Source organism: Cibotium barometz, chromosome 32 (genome assembly GCF_041138505.1).
Source record: "Cibotium barometz isolate CiBa-2024 chromosome 32, ASM4113850v1, whole genome shotgun sequence".
Taxonomy (NCBI): Eukaryota; Viridiplantae; Streptophyta; class Polypodiopsida; order Cyatheales; family Cibotiaceae; genus Cibotium; species Cibotium barometz.
Genome location: NC_141077.1, coordinates 23,511,499 through 23,523,056, shown reverse-complemented (window position 1 = coordinate 23,523,056; position 11,558 = coordinate 23,511,499).

The window sequence follows — 11,558 nt, the reverse complement described above, 5'->3', positions numbered from 1 at the left end:
GTGCATGCAAATAATTTTTATAAATCTCAAGTAAACTGCACAATCCGTTTTATGCTTGAAAATTAGGGAAGGGTTTACCGTAGGCCCACCTTCGCTTCTTTTACTGAGGATGCTGAGTATGTGTGTAATATGTATGAAACATTCCCCATCATTGTAAATCATGGATTACTTGTCCAACTTGCATAAGTGTCACACATGTTATAATAGTAGTGTTCCTAGAGATAAAATCATTATTAAAATTCTTGTATATCAAAATGCATAATTTACATTTTTTTAATATGTTAAATGTGCACGTGAGAGAGAGAGAGAGAGAGCGAGAGAGAGAGAGAGATGGCCATTGTTCATGTAACATGGATTGATAAGACGATGATATTGGCACCATTTGGCTTTTTAGTTGACTATATATGTACACATGTATCTTACCTAGGTTGAACACACACACACCCTTATATATCTCCTTACTTTCCTATTTTCTTCAAGTAGTTGACTTTGAGCCAGCAGTTTTCAAGAATGATTATAGTGCATATTGTTCAAATCACTTATAATAGATATATTCCTTTTTTTTTCCCCTTATTTCAACTCGCTTTTTAAAATTATATGTTTCAGTGTAGCACACAATTCTAACTACACTTTACAGTTTAGCTCTCTTTGCCTTGCATTCCTGTCCTGCTCTTCTGCCATCTCCTGCACAGCTTCTCATCTTGTTTGCAGCGATATAGGTAATCCATGCTAGGAGTGCAATGGTGTGACGTTGCCGATTACTATGGTAGCCCTACTGCATCGACCTACTCATGCTGTGTGCCTTGACAAGTTGCCTTTTATTGACCTTCAAAGGCTTATACCTGGGAACTTTGTTATGCATTTTTTTTCTGTAGAGGTTTGTTTCTGTAACATCCCAAATGTGGTGATTCAAACTCTAGTCTTCACTGTAGAGCACACTTTCTATGGCTAGGCTAGCATCCCCATCCCCATCCTCATTATACATCAGTTTTATTTCTTCTTTTTGTAGCATAAAAAACATTCCATCGTCCTTCATAGGTCTTTATCTTGGAGTTCTATAACTTTATTATGCAAAATTTTTTCCCCCCCAGAGATTCGTTTCTAAGGGGTGATTTTGAAAGCATTGTAGAGCACACAAATAGACTAGTTTAGCTTGCTTAAGAAGTGTGAATTAGGTTCAATTAGGCTTAGAGTTTATAAGATATGAGTGTCTGGCTCTTTATTTTTTTGGTATTTACTTCTTTCTTATTTTTTAAAGGTTCAATTAGGCTTAGAGTTAATAAGATTGATGTAGTGTTTGGTTCTTTTTCTTTTTTTTTTGGGGGGGGGGGGGGGGGGGGGTATTCCTTCTCTGTTGATGCAACGTTGAGCATTGAGTATAGTACTTATGATTTTGGGATCCCCTTTAAAGACTAGTGAAGGAAGTGAGTTCAATATATCCTTCAACAATTGAGATTAGATTCTTGGGGACTAGACTTTTCGTAATGAACAAGACAGGCATGTGTCAAAACTCCTTGGCATCTCTGCTTGAAGAAATCATCCCCAGTTTGATGGCTCTATTTGCATGCTCTTGTCATTGTGCCTCTCTCTCTACCATACCCTATTTGTGGCACCAGTGCCTATTCTTCTCGGAGTGTACTTGCATGTGAATTGCCTTTGAATTCCATGCTTTCTCAAGTACTCATTGAACTCATTAGAAAAGTACTCACATTCTCTCTCTCATGCGCATGGTGGTTATCCGTCCCCTCTTTCAGAGTTCTTTTTATCTTTTATTTCCCATCGCTTGCAAGAATAAATTTTAAGATCTTTCTACACCTCCCTTGTTGCAATTGAAAATTCATCGTAATTTCGAGATTATGTGAATACTTAATAAAAGTGCGGACACACTATTTTTAAAGAACACATAAGCAATATATATGTGTAGAGATCGAAGGAATCGCAATTCTCGGCGACATGAATATATGTATATAAGTATATAACCACACTTTCATGTTATACACTTATTTTGCTCTAGAAGACAGAACAATTGTGAGCTCTGTTGCCCTCATGGCTTGTGAGTTCCATTGCCACTATGAGAGCTCTCTACTAGCTATGAGATCCCTGATTTCTAAGGTGTGATCTCAAGTTGATAGCTACTCTAATACAGATTGGCAACACAATTCTACAAGAGAATAGCACACAAGTACCATACAGGAAATACCACATAATATGAGTTCCCAATTATAAAATCAAACTCACAAGAAGAGCTCATAGGGCTTCAGAGGCCAGAGGCAAACCACAACATAGAGGCAAGAGATCACCACCCACACAGTCTCCAAGATGCCCTACCTCTATGGGCAGGCATAAAAAAAGAAAAATGCTCTCTCCTTAAGCACCTCAAATCCAACCTCCTTTCCAATCTCCACTATCTGTGAGTAACTTTGGAGCCCAGGAAGAGCATTACAATGTTTGATGCCATGAATGTCTTGATGTTAGGCTTGATTAATTCATATCCTCGTGTTGAAACTTTCACTTCAGCTTAATAGCACAACTTATACATGATACTTACTTATGGTTTCAAAAAGAATAGTCACTATTTAAGGCTTTATGGTTTCAAAAAGAATAGTCACTATTTAAGGCTTTAGTAAGTCCACCTTGATTTTTAATCAAGGAATTTAAAATACTCTCTCTTTTGTATGGGTTATATCCAAGAGTGTCTTTAGAATTGATGATATTCTTTTGCATAAATATTTTCTTTAGTCCATCATGCTAATCGGTTGCTTCGGAAAGATGTGACACCAATAAAAAGGTGTTGAGATATACCTTCCCCTAAAATAGATTCAAGCACTAACTTGCTTTGTTTTTGGGATGTTGCTTAGTATGAATTGTTTCCCTTTGGCTTTATAGGTTGAACGATGGCATGTGGTATACTTTTTCTATTTCAGTAGTAGTACTTTAAAACTTTTAATACCAATGATAACAAATACATTGAAGGTTTCAAAAATTGGTGGGTAAAAATGTTGGATATCAACGCTCAACCCTTGTATTGTAATGTCCACACACTAGCTAGCTCATGCCTGCACAGCCTAAATTTTGAGGAGTAGCCACCATGGTTGAAGAGCCCAGGCCCTCGACATCCCTGTATTCACACGGAAAGGTGGCCTAGGAGAGAGAAAGAAGAAAACTACATGCATAACAAGGAGAGAGAGCTTAACCTGTCACCATTACAATAAGTAAAAGTAGACAATGAAAACCATAAACCCTATATTTTTGCAAAAAATTATGGAGAGAGAGAGAGAGAGATGAATCCCATTTGGAGAGGGAGAGAGATAATACATGAAAAACACATGCGGGGAGAGAGAGAGAGAGAGAGAGAGAGAGAGAGAGAGAGAGAGAGAGAGAGAGAGAGAGAAAGATTTTATTAACGTCTTCCAAAAGACCGAACTCGGCCTATGAGACAAATCGGAGTACCTGTATGGGGTATCCTCTGTCATCCCAACAAAATGAAAAAGTACTGAACAAAAAAAAAAGCTGAATCTGGGTGTGCAGGGGATGGAGCTCTACTACTAGGAGAAATGCAAAGCTATATGCAGAGAGAGAGAGAGAGAGAGAGAGAGAGAGAGAGAGAGAGAGAGAGAGAGAGAGAGAGAGAGAGAGAGAGAGAGAGAGAGATGCTAAAACTTGGCAAGGTAACTTCAAAATGACCTTGATGAAGGAGAAGATAGACCTGAAAGATAGGTAGAAGCTCATTTTGACCCCCATCAATGATCCCTTGTTGGTTTAGAACATGTCTTCTTTAAGGGAGCATGCCCTTGTCCTAGAGGAGCTTCAAACGATAAAAGATGAGAGTAACTTCCTTTGTCGGTAGCTCAAGGAGTACAAGAATGAAACCAAAGAACTCTCCAAAGACAACGAGCAGAGCAAATAGATAGCTTGAAGATCTTGGTCGAGAGTGGGAAAACTCATGGAAAAGTTATTCCAAAGCTACGCACATGTAGATTAAGGAGCTCACAAAAGAGAAAGCTACTTTGGAAGTAGGAAACATTAAGAATGAGGAGGGACACAAGCTCTAAATAAACCCTTTTTTTTGGATCAATTGGCCACCCAACTTGAGGAAAGGAGAAAACAAGCGCTCCAAGCAAAACGACTAAATCCAATAGGTGCTAGAAGCTTCTTTCAATCACATAGGGTTAATAAAATAGCTAAAGAAAATAAATATTTAACACTATAAACCAAGCAGGTTGTGGATGAGCTAGACGAGGAAAGAGAAACTAATCAGAGCTTGCAGTTGGAGAGGGAGGACAAACTGTCAGGTCTTAAAGAGGATTGCTTCCACGGGGCATAATATTTACAACATTTGATCCATACATTTTCAAAAGCCTCTACTCCGTTAGCTCGCAACTGGAGTGATATCAATGCATTTTTATCACAATATGCTGGGCGATAAGAAAAATGTTGACAGAAGATCGACAGAGCGCAATCAAGAAAGGAGTTTTAAAGATAGGGTGGAAAGTCATCATCTAGATCAGCCGATCAAACCCATGACCAGAAGGGTGGTATGCTAAAGTCGATGGATCTTTTTCTTGAGATAATGAATATTGGCTTTGCTTATACAAGCATGCCTAGCCCTATAGCTTATTGGTGGACTATTCATGGTACATATTCTACAAAGATGTATTCCCATTACAAAGAAGCTCATCCAAATTCCACAATGGTGAAAATTCACTATAGAAATTTGCAACATCATTGATTTGAGGGAATCACATATTTTGTTTGAAAAAACACGCAAACTGTTATACCTTGACTTTTTAATCAAGTCAACTTTGTCGTTGATGCTTTTGACTTTCACTTCCACTTTGACAATGTCACACGGGTTTGACTTTGGCTTCTATGCCACTTTGGCAAGCTCTCTTACATAGGCCATGCCACTATGCACTCTCTTGCTCAGCTTCTTTGTGCCCTTAAACATTATACACCCCATCATCATCCATTTTAAGCCTCCACTTTACGTATGGAAAAAAGTTAGATATTTGTCTTTGATAATTTGGTTCAATGGGCTTAAATCTTATAGGGGCATATGTGAGTAAATGGAAAACGAATTGGGAAGATTATTTACCAATTTTAGAATTTGCCTATAATAGTGCGAAGCACGTCGCTAATAGGCTTTAGTCCTTTCATGCTTATGTATGGCTTTCAACCCCCCGATCTCCAGTAGTTGGGGGATTAGCTACTGAAAAAATTAAAAAGGTTAAAGATTTTGTGCAAGATCTTAATGATATGCTAAAGATCGCTACGAAAAATGTTAAATGGGCCCAAGATTGTTACAAGTATTATTCGGACAAAGACCGTAGGGTGGTTACATTTGAAAAGGTGACCAAGTATTTCTCAAGGTTCCTTGAGTTTGGAAATTTTGAGGTCGGGCAAAGTGCCAAAGTTGTCACTGAGGTATTGTGGACCTTTCACAATACTTAAGCATGTAGGTGAAGTTGCCTACAAGTTAGCTCTACCAGAACATTCCAAGGTTTACCCAGTTTTTCATGTTAGTCGTTTGTGGTGGAAATGACTAGGCAAAGATGCCAATGTGGTGGATACATGTGAGACCCCTGCCCCCTCCCGATGCCCCCTCCGAGGGCGCTAGCGGCGGAAGCAGCGTCAGCCTCTCGCACACGGGGCAGGGATCCACACTCGGGGCCTCGCCCCACGGATATCCGGACAAGAGACTAGCGGTTCCTCCAAGCCCGGAAAAAACTTCCCTCGCCCGGAAGGCACAGTCGATTCTACCAGGAAAATCATCTAACGGGAGAATTGATCTAACGAGTCAGTCTTACTATCCAAAATGATCCGACCGAACCTAAAGTCACATGGTCAGATCAATGAAGAGACTTGCACTTGGTCCATAGAATCACTGCTTTTTTCCTCCTTTAACGAGGCACACCCGCTGATTCCCTCCCACAGATCAAGGGTCTTCCTAGGAATTAATCTAACTAATGTAACTAATCGTAACTTATTTGTATCACAGGAATCCCCCGGCCGATCCCCACCTAACCCCAACCGATCGCCCATGGGTTAGCCAACCACCCAACCACTGTATTGGTGGGATTCCTTTATGAAAATTTGGTTATGTTTTCCACCCGGGTATCGAGGAAAAGAGTTCCCAAGCCCCCTAGCCGACGCTTCAAGCAAAATTTAAAGTTGGCATACCACTTACAAACCCAATATGAAATTGCCATTATAACAGATTCGGCTGTCTTTAAAACAATCTTTCAATGAAAAGCATAGTATTATTGATCATAATCCTCCAAAATATTGAGTCCATTGTATTACAAAATATATCAGCTCGACTCTCCGTTGAAGACCAGCTGGTCAACCAACAAGATCCAATATCAAAATTGGATTCACAAAAGTCATTCTTTTCAATCCATCCGAATCTTCCTCGACGCACGCATGGGTGTCCTAGCAACCGCGAGCCAGTGCATCACCCGGTTAGAACCCTATAGGATCCTACTTAGTTGTCCTAGCACTTCACTCAGGGACCAAGCAACAAATATTTAACACTATAAACCAACAGGTTGTGGATCAGCTAGACAAGGAAAGAGCAACTAATCAGAGCTTGCAGTTGCAGAGGGAGGATAGACTGTCAGGTCTTAAAGAGGATTGCTTCCAGGAGGCATAATATTTACAACATTTGATCCATACATTTTCAAAAGCCTCTACTCCGTTAGCTTGCAACTGGAGTGATATCAATGCATTTTTATCACAATACGCTGGGCGATAAGAAAAATGTTGACAGAAGATCGACAGAGCGCAATCAAGAAAGGAGTTCTAAAGATAGGGTGGAAAGTCATCATCTAGATCAGCCGATCAAACCCATCAAATGACCAGAAGGGTGGTATGCTAAAGCCGATGGATCTTTTTCTTGAAATAACGAATATTGGCTTTGCTTATACAAGCATGCCTAGCCCTATAGCTTATTGGTGGACTATTCATGGTACATATTCTACAAAGATGTATTCCCATTACAAAGAAGCTCATCCAAATTCCACAATGGTGAAAATTCACTATAGAAATTTGCAACATCATTGGGGTATCGGTAATCCGAAGGCAGATGGTGATGATCCAAATCCGGAGGACCCCAATTATATTTCTTCTTCCATGAAAGACTAGTCTACTATTGATGGAAAGTGGCTTCCATTCGTCTGACCCATCGGGTGTGCTAGGGGTTTTGTTCAATCAACCCACCCGTGTGTGCTAGGGGTTCTGTCGACCGACCCATTGGGTGTGCGAGAGGTGTTAGCAGCAGCTAACATACCCTTATAATTTTAGGCAAGTGCACATTGATGAACTATGCAAAGATGTAATAATAAGGCATACGTGCCGATTCAAATCTTCAATGTAAACACTACATATACATGTGCAAGGCGCTCATGTATATGTAAACACTACATATACATGTGCAAGGCGCTCATTTATAAGAGACAATATGAATATAGTTCTACAATAATATACTATGTCTCGATGTTCTTTTGTGCATTGTGCTTTATCTCAGTTTTATGTGCAAACCTTAGTAAATGTTGGCTGACTCCCAACACATTTAGCAGTAGTTAGCAAATCCATGCAGTTTAGGAAATTTTAAAAGGATGCCATATCACTTAATTAATGGCCTTGTTTGCGGGATGTATTTGATGTGCCTCTCTCTCTCTCTCTCTCTCTCTCTCTCTCTCTCTCTCTCTCTCTCTCTCTTGTTAATGCATTTGATGCCAACTAGTAGTGTCTGTTTTTTTCCAAAATTTATTACTTACACCTAGTAATTTTAGTGTTTTTTTTTCAAAAGTTATTACTTCCACATGTGCATGTAGGCTTTAAGCTTTTTCCCACTTAGGTGCTTTTAGTAGAGTAAGCTTCTGTGTACATTATGGTCAACCTATTCTTTGCTCTTGCATAACTGTTGATTATTTTTTATCACTGTCAATGTCCTTTTTGTTTCTTCCCATAGAGACCATGAATCATGAATATGAAAGTCTCATGCATATGATGGTTTTCTATTTTCCTAAATTTAGCATCCTTGTTGATTAGTGACACATTCCTAGAGTCACATGTTTTTGATGCTTTCACTTTTGTTGAATGGTGAATCTCATCATTTGATTGCACATCTTTCATGTCCTTCTCCATGACCACATTCATGATCATGGTGGACACAAGTTCCTTTTCAATATTCTGTGTCCTATGTGTAGTACATTCTTTTGAGGATAATTTTAGGCTATATGTCCAATCTTGTGGACACTAGCTTCCTTTGCCATATCATGTGTCCTATGTACAGTGCATTCTTTTGAAGATAATTTTAAGCTATGTGTTCAATCTTTCTCAATCTATATAGCAGCCCCTAGTTTTCCCTTTTGAAAAGTGATGTGCAATGTGTCCTTTCTCACGATAATTAAAGCATACAAGCTTCTCACGATGCAAGGAATAACAAAATATTTTGACGTGCCAGGCTTATGACAATGATGATAAATCATTCCTTTATTTGTCAAATTCTTCTTGTTGATGATGCTGATGTTCACTAATGTGGCGGTCTTCTTCTTAGCCTTGACCCCATGATAAATCCATGTGTACATCATCATGCACTTGCATCCTTTTCTTAGGTTCTTACAAATTTGTATTCTCTTTTTAAGATTTATAGCTTACTCTTCTAATTTAGATTCTTTCATCTTTAGTGTTTGTGCCAAAATGTTAAGCACTTCTTGCTGTCTTGCATGCTTGCACATTGGCTTGTTCCTCCAGCCTCTATTGCAACTCTTCTTCTCTCACTTTGACTTACTCTCCTAAACTCACTTTTTACAAACTTGTAGCTCTTGTTCCTTTTTTTTTTTGAATGTTGCTTTCCCATGCAACCTGTCTTTTTCTTTCTTCATTAAGTGTGGTTCTATTTGTCCATGAACCCATCGTTTTTCACTTGCGAGTAATTTCTCACGTCTTGTGACCTCTTTATCTTTGCTCAAACTAGAATCTTAATCATGTCCGGACGACAAACATACAATCTTATCTTGAAATTGCTTCTTCAAATCTGCAAATTGACAACTTCACTTCATGATCATGAGTTCTCCTTGAATTCTTTCCCATATTGATCACGTTACTGAATGTTCAATAGCTATATGTGTGTACCTTTTGACACATTGTTACACCCTTGTGCAAGCACCAAAACTTTGTCAAGGTTTTTGAAGTAAAAGGTCAAGAGAAGAAGTTTTTCGAGTAGATGAGATGCATGCAACGAGGATAATTCCACGATTTGATTTGAGGGAATCACATATTTTGTTTGAAAAAACACGCAAACTGTTATACCTTGACTTTTTAATCAAGTCAACTTTGTCGTTGATGCTTTTGACTTTCACTTCCACTTTGACAATGTCACACGGGTTTGACTTTGGCTTCTATGCCACTTTGGCAAGCTCTCTTACATAGGCCATGCCTTTGGCTTTCACTATGCACTCTCTTGCTCAGCTTCTTTGTGCCCTTAAACATTATACACCCCATCATCATCCATTTTAAGCCTCCACTTTACGTATGGAAAAAAGTTAGATATTTGTCTTTGATAATTTGGTTCAATGGGCTTAAATCTTATAGGGGCATATGTGAGTAAATGGAAAACGAATTGGGAAGATTATTTACCAATTTTAGAATTTGCCTATAATAGTGCGAAGCACATCGCTAATAGGCTTTAGTCCTTTCATGCTTATGTATGGCTTTCAACCCCCCGATCTCCAGTAGTTGGGGGATTAGCTACTGAAAAAATTAAAAAGGTTAAAGATTTTGTGCAAGATCTTAATGATATGCTAAAGATCGCTACGAAAAATGTTAAATGGGCCCAAGATTGTTACAAGTATTATTCGGACAAAGACCGTAGGGTGGTTACATTTGAAAAGGTGACCAAGTATTTCTCAAGGTTCCTTGAGTTTGGAAATTTTGAGGTCGGGCAAAGTGCCAAAGTTGTCACTGAGGTATTGTGGACCTTTCACAATACTTAAGCATGTAGGTGAAGTTGCCTACAAGTTAGCTCTACCAGAACATTCCAAGGTTTACCCAGTTTTTCATGTTAGTCGTTTGTGGTGGAAATGACTAGGCAAAGATGCCAATGTGGTGGATACATGTGAGACCCCTGCCCCCTCCCGATGCCCCCTCCGAGGGCGCTAGCGGCGGAAGCAGCGTCAGCCTCTCGCACACGGGGCAGGGATCCACACTCGGGGCCTCGCCCCACGGATATCCGGACAAGAGACTAGCGGTTCCTCCAAGCCCGGAAAAAACTTCCCTCGCCCAGAAGGCACAGTCGATTCCACCAGGAAAATTATCTAACGGGAGAATTGATCTAACGAGTCAGTCTTACTATCCAAAATGATCCGACCGAACCTAAAGTCACATGGTCAGATCAATGAAGAGACTTGCACTTGGTCCATAGAATCACTGCTTTTTTCCTCCTTTAACGAGGCACACCCGCTGATTCCCTCCCACAGATCAAGGGTCTTCCTAGGAATTAATCTAACTAATGTAACTAATCGTAACTTATTTGTATCACAGGAATCCCCCGGCCGATCCCCACCTAACCCCAACCGATCGCCCATGGGTTAGCCAACCACCCAACCACTGTATTGGTGGGATTCCTTTATGAAAATTTGGTTATGTTTTGCCCGGGTATCGAGGAAAAGAGTTCCCAAGCCCCCTAGCCGACGCTTCAAGCAAAATTTAAAGTTGGCATACCACTTACACACCCAATATGAAATTGCCATTATAACAGATTCGGCTGTCTTTAAAACAATCTTTCAATGAAAAGCATAGTATTATTGATCATAATCCTCCAAAATATTGAGTCCATTGTATTACAAAATATATCAGCTCGACTCTCCGTTGAAGACCAGCTGGTCAACCAACAAGATCCAATATCAAAATTCGATTCACAAAAGTCATTCTTTTCAATCCATCCGAATCTTCCTCGACGCACGCATGGGTGTCCTAGCAACCGCGAGCCAGTGCATCACCCGGTTAGAACCCTATAGGATCCTACTTAGTTGTCCTAGCACTTCACTCAGGGACCAAGCAACAAATATTTAACACTATAAACCAACAGGTTGTGGATCAGCTAGACAAGGAAAGAGCAACTAATCAGAGCTTGCAGTTGTTGCAGAGGGAGGATAGACTGTCAGGTCTTAAAGAGGATTGCTTCCACGAGGCATAATATTTACAACATTTGATCCATACATTTTCAAAAGCCTCTACTCCGTTAGCTTGCAACTGGAGTGATATCAATGCATTTTTATCACAATACGCTGGGCGATAAGAAAAATGTTGACAGAAGATCGACAGAGCGCAATCAAGAAAGGAGTTCTAAAGATAGGGTGGAAAGTCATCATCTAGATCAGCCAATCAAACCCATCAAATGACCAGAAGGGTGGTATGCTAAAGCCGATGGATCTTTTTCTTGAAATAACGAATATTGGCTTTGCTTATACAAGCATGCCTAGCCCTATAGCTTATTGGTGGACTATTCATGGTACATATTCTACAAAGATGTATTCCCATTACAAAGAAGCTCA